The sequence below is a fragment of the Hyaena hyaena genome, unplaced genomic scaffold, assembly GCF_003009895.1.
Source record: "Hyaena hyaena isolate Hyena2069 unplaced genomic scaffold, ASM300989v1 scaffold_396, whole genome shotgun sequence".
NCBI lineage: Eukaryota > Metazoa > Chordata > Mammalia > Carnivora > Hyaenidae > Hyaena > Hyaena hyaena.
In genome coordinates, this window is record NW_024081027.1 from 601143 (window position 1) to 617900 (window position 16758).

The 16758-nt window shown below is 44.6% G+C and overlaps 1 long non-coding RNA gene across 1 annotated transcript in view; it reads right to left on the reverse strand.

The window, feature by feature from the left end:
- LOC120244883 overlaps positions 1-12587 on the reverse strand; it is a 26896-nt gene extending 14309 nt beyond the window's left edge. Inside the window, exons 1-2 of the long non-coding RNA XR_005531658.1 lie at positions 12077-12587; positions 8973-9071 (exon numbers count right to left, since the gene is read on the reverse strand). This is a non-coding gene — a long non-coding RNA (uncharacterized LOC120244883). The remainder of the gene's footprint in view (positions 1-8972; positions 9072-12076) is intronic.
- Between the last annotated feature and the right edge of the window lie 4171 nt (positions 12588-16758).

The window sequence follows — 16758 nt, forward strand, 5'->3', positions numbered from 1 at the left end:
GGACCACTCGCACCAGGGAGGACTACTCGCACCAGGGAGGACCACTGGTCCTCGAGCCCCGCGCCGGGCTCTGTGCTGACAGCTCAGAGCCTGGAGCCTGCTTCGGATTCTGTGTCTCCCTCTCTCTGCCCCTCCGCACTCCCCCCAAAATAAATGAACATTAAAAAATTTTTTTTCATGCCGACTCCGTCCCTGAAAGCTTGGGTCAATATTTGTCAATGACATTATCTACCAGGGATCGGTGGGGGCATCGTCGGCTGAGGCCGCTGGGGGCTGGGGGACAGACGGGGCTGACTTCCCGCCCGCAGCCACCCGCAGCCTCCAGCACAGGGCTGCTCTCACGGCCAGGCCACTTTGTCTGCTGCTTGTAGACCTTCCATTCATTTTTCTCCCCAGGGTGTTTTTGACCTCCAGGGATCTGTGGGGGTCACTTGCTAGAACTCCCACTTGGCCCATTTGGGGATGGACGTTTCTGGAAGGCAATCGATGACATGTATCCAAAAGTTTAATAAATGGCCTTTGATCCAGAAATTTTGCTTTTAGCTTTCAATCTTAAGAAAAAAATTAAAGCCTTAAAGTGTTAGCAATATATATAATATATAGATTCTACGGTAATATATAACAGATACGTATACTATATTACATACATACGACATGATTATATTGACATATTCTATATATACATAAAACATGGATGTAATTGAGTTATATGGCTATATCTAATTATAATAATATGATTATGATATAGTTATGTGTAAAAATACAGTTATATATATTATAATAACAGTGATAAATCAGAAGCCACCTAAATGTCCAACGATAGAATATTGGTTAGTATATAATACTTTGGCTGTGTAATGGAGTGCTATATGATTGTTAAAAAAAAGAAGATGAGGGACATCTGGGTGGCTCAGTCAGTTACGTGTCTGACTCTTGATTTCGGCTCAGGTCATGATCCCAGAGTCACAGATGGGATTGAGCCCCGCATAGAGCGCTATACTGAGATCATGGAGCCTACTTGGGATTCTCTCTCTCCCTTTTTCTCTGCACCTCCCCCATTAGCTCTCTCTCAAAAATAAATAAATAAACTGGAAAAAAAACAACAACAACAACAGATGAGGTGAAAGCTGCTGCACTAAAGGATATTGCCAGCCCCCTCCCTGCTGGGATCAAAAAAATCAAGGGTACGCCCCCCTCCCTCCACCCCTACTCCAGGATACTGGGAGTCCTCTCTGGAGACATCAAATGGTCCCAGAGAAAAGATCTATAAGGGACGGACATGTGGGGAGGAGGAGCTTTGCTTCCGCGAAACTCTTCACCAACATGAACCCCCTCCCATCATTTCAGCCCCTGTGCCTCACATGCAAATACACGATTTAGGGGAAACTTCAAAATGAAAAGAAGAAACCTCAGAAAAACCAACAAACGAACTCAGGAACATTTTTTTTAATGCAAAGTGAGGGAGAAAGAAAGTAATACAACCCCACAATTACTATCTTCAGAGAAATAGCAGAAGATATAGCAATTCGATCAGTAATGTAAGAACAGAATGCTGTTTGAAAAAAAAGAAGAGGAAAAATCAAGTTCATTGCGTCATGATTTCGCTTGGTGGGGGTGTGGCGGAGCCTGGGCTCCACTGCTGGGGGAGTGGGTGGTGGAGGTGGAGATGTACAGACAGGGGTCCTGGGGGCAACTGGAGATTACAGACCAGACTCCCAGCCAAGCCATGTGGGTGACAAAGCGCCTCATAATAACTGAAAAGTGGAAACACCCCAAATGCCTGGACTGATGGACAGAGAGGTGGCCCATCCTTCCTTACATGCAAATACGATCCAGCAAGAAAGGGTGAGAAGTACGGATACACGGTTCAATGTGCATGAGTCTTGAGGACAGTGCAGTGAGTGAGAGCAGGCAGACACAGAAGTCACACACTGCATGGGCGCCAGGCAGGCTCAGTCGGTTAAGCATCCGACTTCGGCTCAGGTCACGATCTCACGGTTTGTGGGTTCGAGCCCTGCGTCAGGCTCTGTGCTGACAGTTCAGAGCCTGGAGCCTGTTTCAGATTCTGTGTCTCCCTCTCTCTCTGCTCCTTCCCCCACTTGCACTCTGTCTGTCTCTCTCTCAAAAAAAAAAAAAAAAAAGGGTACACATTGTACGATTCCATTAATACAAGACGTCTGCAGTGGGCAAATCCACAGACACAGAAAGCATATTAGTGGTTCAGAGAGGATGGAAAGAGGGGAATGCGTTTTCTTTTCAGGGTGGTGAGAATTTTCCGGAATTGGATTGTGGTGATAGTTGCACACCCTTGTGAATAGAGTAAAAACCACTGAACTGCACACTTTGAAAGATAAATTTTAGGGACGCCTCAGTCATTGAGCATCCAACTCTTGATCTCTCCTCAGGTCACGATCTCACCGTTGGTGAGTTCGAGCCCCACATCTGGCTCTGCGCTGACAGCGCGGACCCTGCTTGTGATCCTCTCTCTGCCCTTTCCCTGCTCATGCTAACTCTTTCTCAAAAATAAATAAATAAGCATTCAAAAAATAAATGATTTTATGATATGCGAATTAGATTTCGAGAAAATGAACAAAATAAATAAATAAATGCCAATTCTGAGTCAAACCAAAAAAAAAAAAAAACCCCAAAATGCCAGTGGAGACAGGAAGAAGCAAGAGCTAAAGATAACACAAAACTATCTGGGTCAGTGTGTAAAACACACGCATGTAGGACAATGCTCATCTGGCAGCATCAGGAACAAAGAAAACAGTACACACCAAATTCTCTACAAGGGTTGGGATTCTCCAGTGGAAGAGATAGAACAAATCAACAACAACAAAAAAGAGCACAATGATCCTGTCCCCTGGAACCTTTGTCATGCCGCCCCCCCCCCCCCCCCCCCCCCCCCCCCCCCCCCCCCCCCCCCCCCCCCCCCGCCAACCTCCCTTCCCCAAACCCACCAGCGGTGACAAAGGGCAATGGCTTGAATGACAGAGCCAAGAGGGAACTTGAAAACGATTTAGAAAACAGTGAAAAGAGCACCTTTGTTCCCCCCCCACCAAGGATTTAATTTTTAAATAATCTCTAAACCCAATGTGGGGCTTGAACTCACAACCCCGAGATCAAGAGTCACACGCTCTACCGACTGAGTTAGCTGGGCACCCCTGAAAAGAACATTTTATATAGAAATCCCTGAAACTAACCTTGGAGAATTGGCCGGAGCCTTAATTACCCCATTATTAAAGAACGCAACAATGAAGGAAGTTTGTGCTTGGCTTAACAAATGAGACAACGGTTGAAAATGAACACAGGAAGATGGAATAGATTAGAGATGGGGGTAAAAAAACCGAAATGAATCAACTAGAGGAAAAAAGATAATAAAAGGCTGGGGCGCCTGGGTGGCTTAGTAGGTTAAGCGTCCGACTTTCGCTTAGGTCATGATCTCGCGGTTCGTGGGTTCGAGCCCCGCGTCGGGCTCTGTGCCGACTGCCAGCTCAGAGCCTGGAGCCTGTTTCAGTCTGTGACTCNTGGAGCCTGTTTCAGTCTGTGACTTCCTCTCTCTCTGACCCTCCCTGCTCACGCTGTCTCTCTCTCTCTCTCTCTCTCCTAGAAATAAATAAAACATTAAAAAAAAAATTTAAAAAAAAAAAGATAATAAACGGTAAGTCAGAACGTAGATTCTTTTTTTTTTTTTAATGTTTTATTGATTTCTAGGAGAGAGAGAGAGAGAGAGAGAGACAGCGTGAGCAGGGGAGGGTCAGAGAGAGAGGGAGACACAGAATCTGGAGCAGGCTCCAGGCTCTGAGCTGGCAGTCGGCACAGAGCCCGACGCGGGGCTCGAACCCACGAACCGCGAGATCATGACCCAAGCGAAAGTCGGACGCTTAACCGACTAAGCCACCCAGGCGCCCCTAATTTTAAAAGGTCAGAGCAGAAAAACAAACAAGATTGGAGACAAAAAAGGAGATAAGGTTGCAGTTTAAGCGTAAACGGTTAAATGTGAGAATCTACACACAGCTCCGGCAACATTCGGAAAAACCTAGAGGAAATGAATGATTGCTGAGAAAAATGCACATTTTGATCACTGAACCAAGCAGAACATCTGAGTAGGTCACTCATGCCATAGAAAAACACAGAAAACTCCCCTGATGCGTCTATGACTTCATTTTATGAGTTCAATTCCATGAATTCAGTTCTAAATGACAGGACAGGAGAGTACAGATCAATCTCACTTGAGAACATGGAGTAATTTGGGGCACCTGGTGGCTCAGTCAGTTAGTTAAGCATCTGACTTCGGCTCAGGTTGTGATCTCGTGGTTCGTGGGTTCGAGTCCCGTGTCAGGCTCTGCGCTGACAGTGCACAGTCAGCTTGGGATTCTGTGTCTCCTTCTCTCTCTGTCCCCCCCTACTCGCACTTTCCCTCTCTCTCAAAATAAATAAATAAACTTAAAAAAAAAACACCAAAATTCTGAGTGTTGCCAAATATTGTCATTTGGTTGTCATTGACACGGTCATGCTTTATTTCCAGATTCTAGAGAAATCCAATAAAAACCATTCTATCAAATGAGAAAAACCACATGATCCTATTAGCATGTACCTAGAAGCATTTGATAACATTCAGCAGCCATTTCTAATAAAAGTGAAGTAAAATTTTAAAAGAGAAAGAAATTGCAGGCCCTGTGGTTGGCTCAGTCGGAGGAGAGAGCAAGTCTTAATCTTGGGGGTCATGAGTGTGAGCCCCACGTTGGGCACAGAGATTACTTAAATAAATATACTTAAATAATAAAAAGTAAAGGATTAAAAGAGAAAGATGTTGCTTAAGTGCAATAAAAGCAACTCCCCTAAAATCAACAGTAAATATTGGCCTAAATGCTAATTAGAAAACAGACCAATATGCTGACTTTTACTGTGGTTATCTAACTCTGTTTTGGGGATTCCAACAAATGCAGAAAGATAAGAAAACAATAAGACATTTGAAAAGAAGAGTGGCAACTGGGAGGCTCAGTTAAGGATGTGACTTTTAATCTCAGCTTAGTTCTTGATCTCAGGGTCATGAGTTCAAACCCCATATTGGGCTCTGTGCTGAGCGTGGAGCCTACTTAAAAAAAAAAAAGACATTTGAAAAGAAGAGTGGCAACTGGGAGGCTCAGTTAAGGATGTGACTTTTAATCTCAGCTTAGTTCTTGATCTCAGGGTCATGAGTTCAAACCCCATATTGGGCTCTGTGCTGAGCGTGGAGCCTACTTAAAAAAAAAAAAGACATTTGAAAAGAAGAGTGGCAACTGGGAGGCTCAGTTAAGGATGTGACTTTTAATCTCAGCTTAGTTCTTGATCTCAGGGTCATGAGTTCAAACCCCATATTGGGCTCTGTGCTGAGCGTGGAGCCTACTTAAAAAAAAAAAAGACATTTGAAAAGAAGAGATAAGGTGAACTCTCTTTGTTGCTCAAGTGCTTTTAGCAAGAATTTAGTAAGATGAGTGCATAGAATGGAAATACAGTACTGAAAGACTTGGAAATGAGGGAACAGCACGTTTATAAATGACAAACTACCTGTGAACAAGTTTAATGAAACCAGCACAGATACAATACAAACAAAATTATTAGATCTCATCGAAGGAGGGGAAGCAAAATCTTTAGCAATGGAAAGACAGTTTGTTGGGTTGACATAAAAAGTCTATAAATTACCCACAATCTAACTTACAAATTAAAAAAAAACTTTTTTAATGTTTATTCATTTTTTTGAGAGACAGAGCATGAGCAGGGGTGTGGGGGGCAGAGAGAGAGGGAGACACAGAATCCGAAGCAGGCTCCTGGCTCTGAGCTGTCAGCACAGAACCCAACACAGGGCTCGAACACACGAACCGTGAGATCATGACCTGAGCCAAAGTCGGACGCTCAACTTACTGAGCCCCCCAGGCGCCCCTGGATTATGCTTTTAACATTGTATCTAATAACTCATTGCCAAACCCAAGATCACCTAGATTTTTTCCTGTGTTTCCTTCTAGAAGTTTTATGGATTTATATTTTACATCGAGGTCTATGATCGTGTGTGTGTGTGTGTGTGTGTGTGTGTGTGTGTGTTAAAATATATATAAGATACAATTTACCATTTTAGCCTTTTGTAAGTGTAGAGCTCAGTGGCATTCAGTACATTCAGGGTGCTGTGCAACCATTGTTTATTTCCAGAACTTTTTATTATCGCAAAGGGAAATGGTACTCATTAAACAATAGCTCCTCCCACCTCTCTCCCCCAGCTTCTGGTAACCTCGATTCTACTTTCTGTTTCTGAATTTGCTAATTCCAGGTACCTCGTTTTGATTCTTTTGGGTTCACTTTTGTGGGAGGTGGAAGGTGTGTGTCTAGACTCATTTTAACGCATATGGACGTCCAATTCTTCCAGCACCATCTGTCCAAAGGACTGGCCTTTATCCATTGAATGGCCTCTACTTCTTTGCCAAGGATCAAGTGACTTGTGCAGGTCTGCTTGCATATTCTCTGTTGTTTCATTGATCTGTCTGTCTGCCAACAGTCCTCATTACCGTGGCTTTACAGAAAGTCTTGACATTGGCAAGTATCAGTTCCCCAACTTGGTTCTTTAGTACTGTGTTGGCTATTCTAGGTCTTTGCCTTTCTGTATAAACTTTAGAATCGGTTGGTTAATGTCAAGAACCTGACAACATCTATTAAAATTAAAAACACACAAGCCCTTCACCTAACATCTCCCTCCTAGAAATTTTCCCCTTAGAAACAGAATCATGAGGGGCGCCTGGGTGGCTCAGTTGGTTGGGCATCTGACTTCAGCTCAGGTCATGATCTCATGGTTCACGGGTTTGAGCCCTGCATCGGGCTCTGTGCTGACAGCTCAGAGCTTGGAACCTGCTTCGGATTCTGTGTGTGTGTCTCTCTCTGCTCCTCCCCCACTCACGCTCTGTCTCTCAAAAATAAACAAACATAAAAAATTTTTTTAATAAAAAAAGAAACAGAATCATTAGCACATAGAAGTATAGGTATAAAAATATCTATTGCAGTGTTTCTTTTTAGTAGTGGAAGGAATAAACTCTGTAAACTGGGGGCGTCTGGGTGACTCAGTCAGTTAAGCATCTGACTTTGGCTCAAGTCATAATCTCAGGTTCATGAGTTTGAGCCCTAAATCGGAGCTGACAGCACAGAGCCCTCCTCATATCCTTTGTCCCTCAGCACCCCTTCCCCACTAACACACTCTCTCTCTCTCAAAAAGAAAATTTTTTTTAAGAGGATAATTTGCCCCCTTATAAGAGTTAAAAATAGTAACTTCTCTCTAAGCCAGCACTGGCCAATACAATATAAACATGACCCACGTAGATAGTCTTACATTACAGGAAAGTGAAGGGGAGTCTGACGAACTCCATGGGAAAAGCACGTGACTTTGATCTCGGGGCCATGAGTCTGAGCCCCACCCTGGGTGTAGAGATTACTAAAGAATAAATAAACAAACTTTTAAAAAGGTAAACAACAACAAACCAATGTAACTTTAACAATATAATGTATTTATCCCACTGCGCCCCAAACACCATCATTTCAACATGTCACCGATATTTTAAAAAGCACGAACGAGGCATGTTGCATTCTTTTTCTCTCATGAAGCCTTCGGAACCTGGCATGTAATTTACACTAACATTTTGATTCGATCTGGCCACGGTTCAAGTGCTCCCATACCCGCCATGTGCGCAGCGCGGCTCCGGAGATAATCTCGAGGAAGACGCGAGTGCCCCCTAGCGACAGACATGATTAACACCACCCTTATCAGCAACTTGATCCTCAAACTTAAATTGGATCGTGCAGCTCCCGGCCTGGAGCCTTCCCTGGCTGCCTGCCACCCTCGGGTCATCCAGTCCTGCTCAATCTCAGTCCTGCTCACCTCTCCACGGGCAACTTCCACTCCTTCTCTCCCCCAGCCACACAGGACTTGTCCACCACTCACTCACTCACCCACTGATTCAGCAAATGCTCACTGAAGACCCAGGGCCACGTGTGCATCCTGAGAGTCAGTGATGCTTGAGTGCCTGGGTCCAGTCTGCATTTAACAGACTGGATCCCTGGGCTTCAGTCTTCACATCTGACCCCGGTCTTCAGGCCTTTGTCTAGGATTATTGGAGGAACTCAGCGTGGTGATAAACGTAATGCACCCGGCACACCGTAGATGCCTGATAGGTGTTGGCTGAACTAACGGCATCCTGGAAGTTTGGGGGACGGGGCAGGAGCTGCAAGGAAAGACTCAGCTGGGGGTAGGGGGACGGGACTGTTGGGAGGAGACAGGCTAGGCAGATAGAGGAACCCCAGAGAAAGGGGTGCAGGTGGCCGGTGGGTGCCCACGCGCCGACTCCCCTGCCAGGACTAATCTGCACCTGGCCCAGTGGCCCCATCCCTGCCCAGCCCACGTGCGATCGCCCTCTGCAAAAAGCCCTTGATGGCTCCCTGCTGACCTTAAAAACAGCAAGGATGTCCCCACAGATCGCCCCTCCCCCCATCTCCCCTGTTCCTCCCGCTCTGGCCACGCAAACTCACACATTTGCTAGTGCTGTTTCCTGTTGTTAGGATACCCTGCCCTTCGTTTGTCTCAGCTTAACTCGCCCTTGTCTGAGCAATCTCAGAGCAAGTGTCATTGCCATGGAGAAAGCCGCCCCTGGTCCCCATCCCTCCCCCGCCCCCAACCCCGCCAGCCTAAGCCAGGTCGCGGGGCACCAGCTACCCGCTTCCGTGGCAACCACCACTACCAGAATGTGAATTCCAGGAAACTGTGCTTTGTCTGCGGCTCTATCCCACCAACCCACAGCACCTAGAACCCTCCCTGGTATACAGCAGGCACTCGATGAATGAAGGTCCCCCAGGCTCTACAGGAGGGCAGGATCTGAGTCTATTTCGGCTTGCCTTCCTGTCATCAACACCACATACACAACAGGTGATCAGTAAATGTTGCAGAAATCAGTGCTGACCTCAGTCTCGGGTCACTGGTCACCTGTGTCTTGGCAGACCATGTGGACATGGCATATTTCCACCCGCTTGATTTCGCCTGATCTCTGCAGGAAGGTCACCTGCAAAAGGCAAAGAGAGACTTCCTGTCCCATTTTGAAGATGAGGGAACCGAGGTCTGCAGGGTGAAAGGCACAGCTTGGACACATAGCTCAGAGTCCATGTCTTGCTCACTCCTTGGAGCTAATGGTGAAGTTTCTTCTCCATCAGCGAAGCTCACGTGGGGGGCTCAATAATGCGCCCCCCCCAAAGATGCCCACAGCCTCACTGCCAGGACCTGTGAATAGGTTACCTAACGCGGAAACACGTTTGTCGACGGGATTCAGTTAAGGATCTGGAAAAGAGAGTAGATCCTGGGTTCCCTGGGGGTCCAATGTCGTCGCAAGGGTCCTCAGAACAGGGGGGGCAGGAGTCAGAGAGAGAGAGATAGGGAGGCACTAAGCTGCCAGCTTTGAAGATGAGGAAGGAGCCACAATGCAAGGAGTGCAGGCAGCTTCTAGAAGGTAGAAAATGCAAGGAAAGGGATTGTCCTCTGGGCCTTCCGGAAGGAAGATGCCTTGGTGTTCGCCCAGTAAAAGCCACTGCAGACTTCTGACTTCCAGAATGGCAAGATAATACATGTGTGTTTCTTTAAAGCCACCAAGTTTGCCACAGCAGCCACGGGAAACCTATATACCCTTCAACCAGAGGGGAGGGTGCCAGCGGGTCAGCATCAGAAGGCATCAGCAGGTGCTACGCCGCCGCCCCCTTGGCTTTCAAAGCCCTATGTTCCAGGTATGACCAGCCCTGCCGCTCCAATGGCCTCCCAGGAACCAGTGGCCGAGGCTGCCCTTCCCGGCAGCAGAGAGAACATTAGAACTTTGGAGATGTGAGCTGTCAGAAGTACACACAATGCATGATATGTGAAGCGGCAGCCCGCAACTCTTCATCCTAAAGCCGCAGAAACATCCAGACTTTTCTCTCCAACAAGAGAGGAAACAAAAACTGAGAAAAACTCTGAGCCCTCGGTGAACCTGACATGACGTCACGCTTCTGGGGCCGCTGCGGGGAGCAACGATGGCCGAGGACCGGTGTCCGAGGACTGGGGCTGGACAGCCCCACCCCTCTGGGGACAGGGGCCGCAGGTAGGGAACTCCCCTGCGGTCAGACAAGGCTTGGATGAGCCCAGATGTTGAACTGTGGCCTCCACATTTTTTATAAACATGAAGATAAAATACATAACCTAAAATTTACCCTCTTAACCATTAAAGAATTTTTTTTACATTTATTTATTTCTGAGAGACAGAGAGAGGCAGAGCACAGATGGGGGAGGGGCAGAGAGAGAGAGGGAGACAAAGAATCCGAAGCAGGCTCCAGGCTCTGAGCTGTCAGCACAGAGCCCGACACGGGGCTTGAACCCACGAACCGTGAGATCATGACCTGAGCCGAAGCTGGACACTTAACTGACTGAGCCACCCAGGCATCCCAACCATTTTATTAATTCTTTAAATAGTTTTCCAACTTCACTGGGGGATAACTGATGAACATTGTTCTATTTATTTAAAATGTACCATGTGGTCCCATACTGAACTCGAGTTGGTAGAGGCGAGTCCAGTCTCAAAATAGAGGGCCATGATCCAAAGGAACCGAAACAGTTGAGAAAACTGTTTATTGGTGGTTTGAGCTTTGAAACTACAGATGATAGTTTAAGAGAACATTTTGAAAAATGGGGCACACTGGGGCGCCTGGGTCGCTCAGTCGGTTAAGCGTCTGACTTATGCTCAGGTCACAATCTCAGTTTGTAGGTTCAAGCCCCGCATCGGGCTCTGTGCTGACACCTCAGAGCCTGGAGCCTGGTTCAGATTCTGTGTCTCCCTCTCTCTCTGACCCTCCCCTGCCCACACTGCCTCTCTCTCTCTCTCAAAAATAAATAAAACATTAAAAAAAATGATGGACCCATGAAGGGGAGCAGCTTTGGTGGAAGAAGCTCAGGCCGTCCCTATGATGGTGGTTATGGGTCTGGTGGTGGAAGTGGTGGATATGGTAGCAGAAGGTTCTAAAATTTTTCAGAAGAAAAGAGCTACAGTTCTTAGCAGGGGAGCAAGGAGGTGTCAGGAAGGCTGCAGGTTACTTTGAGGCAGTTGTCCCAAATGCATCAGAGGAACTGTAAAAATCTGTCACAGAAGAAACTATGATCCATAGTCCGAAAAGTTACCGCAGCTTAACCAGGAAACCCTTCTTGTTCAGGACTTTCATAGCCACAGTTTGCAAAAAGTGCAGCTATTGATCAATGCAATGTAGTGTCAATTAGATGTACATTCCTGAGGTCTTTTAACCGTTGTTGCTTTTTCTTTTCATTACATCAGGTATACTGCCCTCTAAATTGTTGTAGTGGTACCAGGAATAAAAAATTAGGGAATTTTTGGGGCACCTGGGTGGCTCAGTCGGTTGAGCATCCGACTTCAGCTCAGGTCATGATCTCACGGTTCGTGGGTTCGAGCCCCGCGTCGGGCTCTGTGCTGACAGCTCAGAGCCTGGAGCCGATTTCAGATTCTGTGTCTCTCTCTCTGACCCTACCCTGCTCACACTGTCTCTCTCTCTCTCTCTCTCAGAAATAAATAAAACAATAAAAAATTAGGGAATTTTTAACTTTTCAAAAAAAATAAATAAAATGTACCATGTGAGAAGACAGCGGAACAGCACAGAAGTTGTTTTTCCGTCTCGTGTCCATGAAATGCAGCCAGATCAACACTAAGCAGCCTGCACACCCAGAAAACTGACTTGAGGATTCACACAACAATCTGCACAACCTGAACCACAGAACTCGGCAGGTACGCGGCGCGGAGAGGTGAACTGGGGGAGAGAGAAGCCGGAGGGCAGGGAGCTGTTTTTGCTTGCGGAGAGCGGACAGAGATGGGGGAGAGTATAGGAAAAGCACCCCCCATAAGCAGCTGGAGAGAAAATGAAAAAGTGGAAACAGCTGCAGGGACTGAACTAAAAAGGGAGGAAGGAGAAAGGAGAGGGTTTAAACGCCATTAAGACTCTACAAACAGGGAACGCAGAGTCTGAAACTCCGCCATCTCCTTACCTGGCGGTGCTCGGGCAGGAAGGGCGAACCCCCAGGAGCAGAGTGAAGTGTGGGAGTCCTCAGGCCACACGGGGAGAGGTGGGTCCCCTGCTGGGAGGACTCCCCACACGCAAAGGTCCCAGCGGATCCTGCAGAAACACATTCACTGGTGCTGGAACAAGGTTGTTAAGGGGGAAGCCTGGTGCCAGGTGTGTGTTGTGATTTTCCATAATCCCTGAAACGCGGGAACTTTTTCTGGGGGGCGGGCTGGCACCCGCCGCAGTCTCCGGGCATCGGCAGCAGCACGGGCCGTTCACGTTCCTGGGTGCGGCTGGCACCGGCCATGGCTCGGTGAGACCCTCCCGCCGAGGGTCAGAGCGGGTCAAAGCGACAGTTCCCTACAAGGGGTTGGGAAACACAGCCGCATCCGAGATAAAACTCAGGAAGGATGTGCCGCCTGGCAACCTGATGGCTTGGTCACGGGCAGTGTAAAAGCAGGGTGTAGATGGAAGCCGGAGACAAAGGACAGGTGCACGACTGAACCAGGAGAACAGAGTTAGGAGAGCAGAGTCTGGGTAGTTGGGTGACGCCATTTTCTTCCCTCCCGCGCATGCGCATACACGCCTACAAACGCCACAACAATCCACCCCAGTAAGCCAAGCAGCGCCATCTAGTGGAGAACGTTGCCATTACACTAAGCCCCGCCCACCTGGCTTAACCTCTCTCTTCAGAACGCGACTCTTCAGCCTCCTTAGTTTTAGGGAGTATAAAGTGCTTCATGGGTTGACTTCTATGGGAAAACGATGTAATTTCAATCATATTTCAGGCTGTTCGCTGGTCCATCTATTCAATTTTTTTCTTTTTCGTTTCTTTTTCTTTTTCATTTTTAATATTTTTAAATGTTTTATTTATTTCTGGGAGAGAGAGAGAGAGAGACAGCGTGAGTGAGCAGGGGAGGGTCAGAGAGAGAGGGAGTCACAGACTCTGAAACAGCCTCCAGGCTCTGAGCTGGCAGTCAGCACAGAGCCCGACACGGGGCTCGAACCCACAAACCGCGAGATCATGACCTAAGCGAAAGTTGGACGCTTAACCGACTAAGCCACCCAGGCACCCCTCGTTTCTCTTTCTTGAATACAGAAAGAGAAAAAATTTATTTTTATTTTCAATTTTTATTAAAAATATTTTTCTTTAATTTCTTCTACTATATTCTATTTTTTTGTAAATTTTTCAAATTCTATTTTACCTCAACTATCTCATTTTATTCTATTTCATTGTATCCATTTTTTCAAATTTTCAAACGTTTTTCTTTTTTCTCTAATCTATCAAGCCCCTTTCAACACCCAGACCAAGAAGCACTTAGGATCTAGCATCATTTGATTTTGTGCGTGTGTGTATGTTTTTAATTTTTTAATTTTGACTTTTTAACTGAAAATTTTTTTGCCTCATTAATTCTTTTTTTCCTTCAAAATGATGAAACAAAGGAATTCACCCCAAAAGAAGGAGCAGAAAGAAATGACAGCCAAGGACTTAACCAACACAAATACAAGCAAGATGGGTTATAAAATAGATTAGAATCCCTTTTTCAGAGATAAAAGAAGTAAAAGCTAGTCAGGATGAAATAAAAAATGCTATAACTGAGCTGCAAATTTGAATGGATGCCACGGTGGCAAGGATGGATGAGGCAGAGCAGCAAATGAGTGATAGAGAGGACAAACTTATGGAGAATAATGGAGAAAAAAAGAGAGAGAGTAAGGCAAAAAGTTTGATTTAAGCATTAGAGAAATGAGTGACTCATTAAAAAGGAACATTAAAATCATAGGGTTTCTGGAAGGTGAAGAGAGAGAAAAATGGGTAGAAGGGTTATATGAGCAAATCATAACAGAAAATTTCCCTAACCTGGGGAAAGACACAGACATCAAAATCCAGGAAGCACAGAGGACTCCCATTAGATTCAACAAAAACTGACCATCCACAAGGCATATCATAGTCAAATTCACAAAATACTCAGGCAAGGAAACAATCATGACAGCAGCAAGGGAAAAATAGTCCTTAACCTACAAGGGAAGATAAATTAGGTTTGCAGCAGACCTATGCACCGAAACCTGGCAGGCCAGAAAGGAGTGGCAGGACATATTCAATGTGCTGAATTGGAAAGATATGCAGCCAAGAATTCTTTATCCAGCAAGGCTGTCATTCAAAATGACAATTAAATTAAAAGTTTCCCAGACAAAAATTAAAGGAGTTCGTGATCACTAAATCAGTCCTGCAAGAAATTTTAAGGGGGACTCTCTGAGAGGAGAAAAGACTAATTAATTACCAAAAGCAACAAAGACTAGAAAGGACCAGAGAACACCACCAGACACTCCAACTCTACAAGAAACATAATGGCAATAAATTCATATCTTTCAGCACTCACTCTAAACATCAATGGACTAAATGCTTCAATCAAAAGACACAGGGTAACAGAATAGATAAGAAAACAAGATCCATCTATATGCTGTTTATAAGAGACTCACTTTAGACCTAAAGACACCTTCAGATTGACAGTAAGGGGATGGAGAACCATCTATCATGCTAATGGTCAACAAAAGACAGCCAGAGTAGCCATACTAATATCAGACAATCTAGACTTTAAAATAGAGACTGTAACAAGAGATGAAGAAGAGCATTATGTCATACTTAAGGGGTCTATCTACCAAGAAGACCTAGCAATTGTAAACATTTATGCTCCAAATGTGGAAACACCCAAAGATATAGATCAATTACAAACATAGAGAAACTCATTGATAATAATATCATAATAGTAGGGGACTTCACCACCTCACTTAAAGCAATGGATAGATCGTCTAATCAGAAAATCAACAAAGAAACAATGATTTTGAATGATACACTGGACCAGATGGACTTAACAGATATATTCAGAACATTTCATCTTAAGGCAGCAGAATACACATTCTTCTTCAGTGCACATGGAACGTTCTCCAGAATAGATCACATACTGGGACACAAATCAGTTCTCAACAAGTACAAAAAGATCAAGATCAGACCATGCATATTTTCAGACCACAATGCTGTGAAACTTGAAATCAACCACAAGAAAAAATTTGGAAAGGTAACAAATACTTGGAGGCTAAAGAACATCCTACTAAAGAATGGATAGGCTAACCAAGAAGTTAAAGAAGAAATTAAAAATACATGGAAGCCAATGAAAATGATAACACCACAGTCCCAATACTCTGCGACATAGCAAAGGCAGTCATAAGAGGGAAGTATATAGCAATCCAGGCCTTTCTAAAGAAGGAAGAAAGATCTCAGATACACAACCTAACCTTACACCTCAAAGAGCTGGAAAAAGAATAGCAAATAGAACCCCAAACCAGCATAAGCAGGAAATAATAAAGATTTGAGCAGAAACCAATGCTATCAAAAGCCAACCAACCAACCAAATAAACAAACAAACAAACAAACAAAAACCCAATAGAACAGATCAACGAAACCAGAAGCTGGTTCTTTACAGAACTAACAAGATTGATAAGCCACTAGCCAGTTTAATCAAAAAGAAAAATGAAAGAAACCAAATGAATAAAATCAAGAATGAAAGAGGAGAGAACATGACCAAATCATCATAAATAAAAACAATAATAAGAGAATATTATGAGCAATTATACGCCGATAAAATGGGCAACCTGGAAGAAATGGAAAAATTCCTAGAAACATATAAGCTACCAAAACTGAAACAGGAAGAAATAGAAAATTTGAACAGACCCATAACCTGTAAAGAAATTGAATTAATAATAAAAAAAATCCCCCAAAAAACAAGAGTCCAGGGCCAGATGGCTTTCCAGGGGATGTTTACCAAAACTTTAAGGAAGAGTTAACACCTATTCTCTTAAAGCTGTTCCAAAAAAGTTAAAAAGGGAGGAAAACTTCCAAACTCTTTCCATGAAGCCAGCGTTACCTTGATTCCAAAACCAGACAAAGATCCCACTAAAAAGGAAAAGTATAGGCCAATTTCCCTGATGAACATGGACGCAAAAATCCTCAACAAGATATTAGTCAACTGGATCCAACAATACATTAAAAAAAAATTATTCACCACGACCAAGTGGGATTTATACCTGGGATTCAGGGATGATTCAATATCCCCAAAACAATCAATGTGATTCATCACATCAATCAAAGAAAGGACAAGAACCACATGATCCTCTCAATAGATGCAGAGAAAGCATTTGACAAAATAAAGCATCCTTTCTTGATAAAAACCCTCAAGAAAATAGAAGGATCATACCTTAAGATCATAAAAGCCATATATGAAAGACCCAATGCTAATATCATCCTCAATGGGGAAAAACAGAGAGCTTTACACCTAAGGTCAGAAAAAAGAAAGGAATATCCACTCTCACCAATGTTATTCAACATAGTATTAGAAGTCTTAGCCTCAGCAATCAGACAACATAAAGAAATAAAAGGCATCCAAATTGGCTAGGAGGAGATCAAACTTTCACTCTTCAAGGATGACAAGACACTGTATATGGAAAACCCAAAAGATTCCATGAAAAAACTGCTAGAACTGATCCATGAATTCAGCAAAGTCGCAGGTTATAAAATCAATGCACAGAAATCGGTTGCATTCCTATACACCAACAATGAAGCAACAGGAGAATAAATCAAGGGATCGATCCCATTTACAATTTCACCAAAAC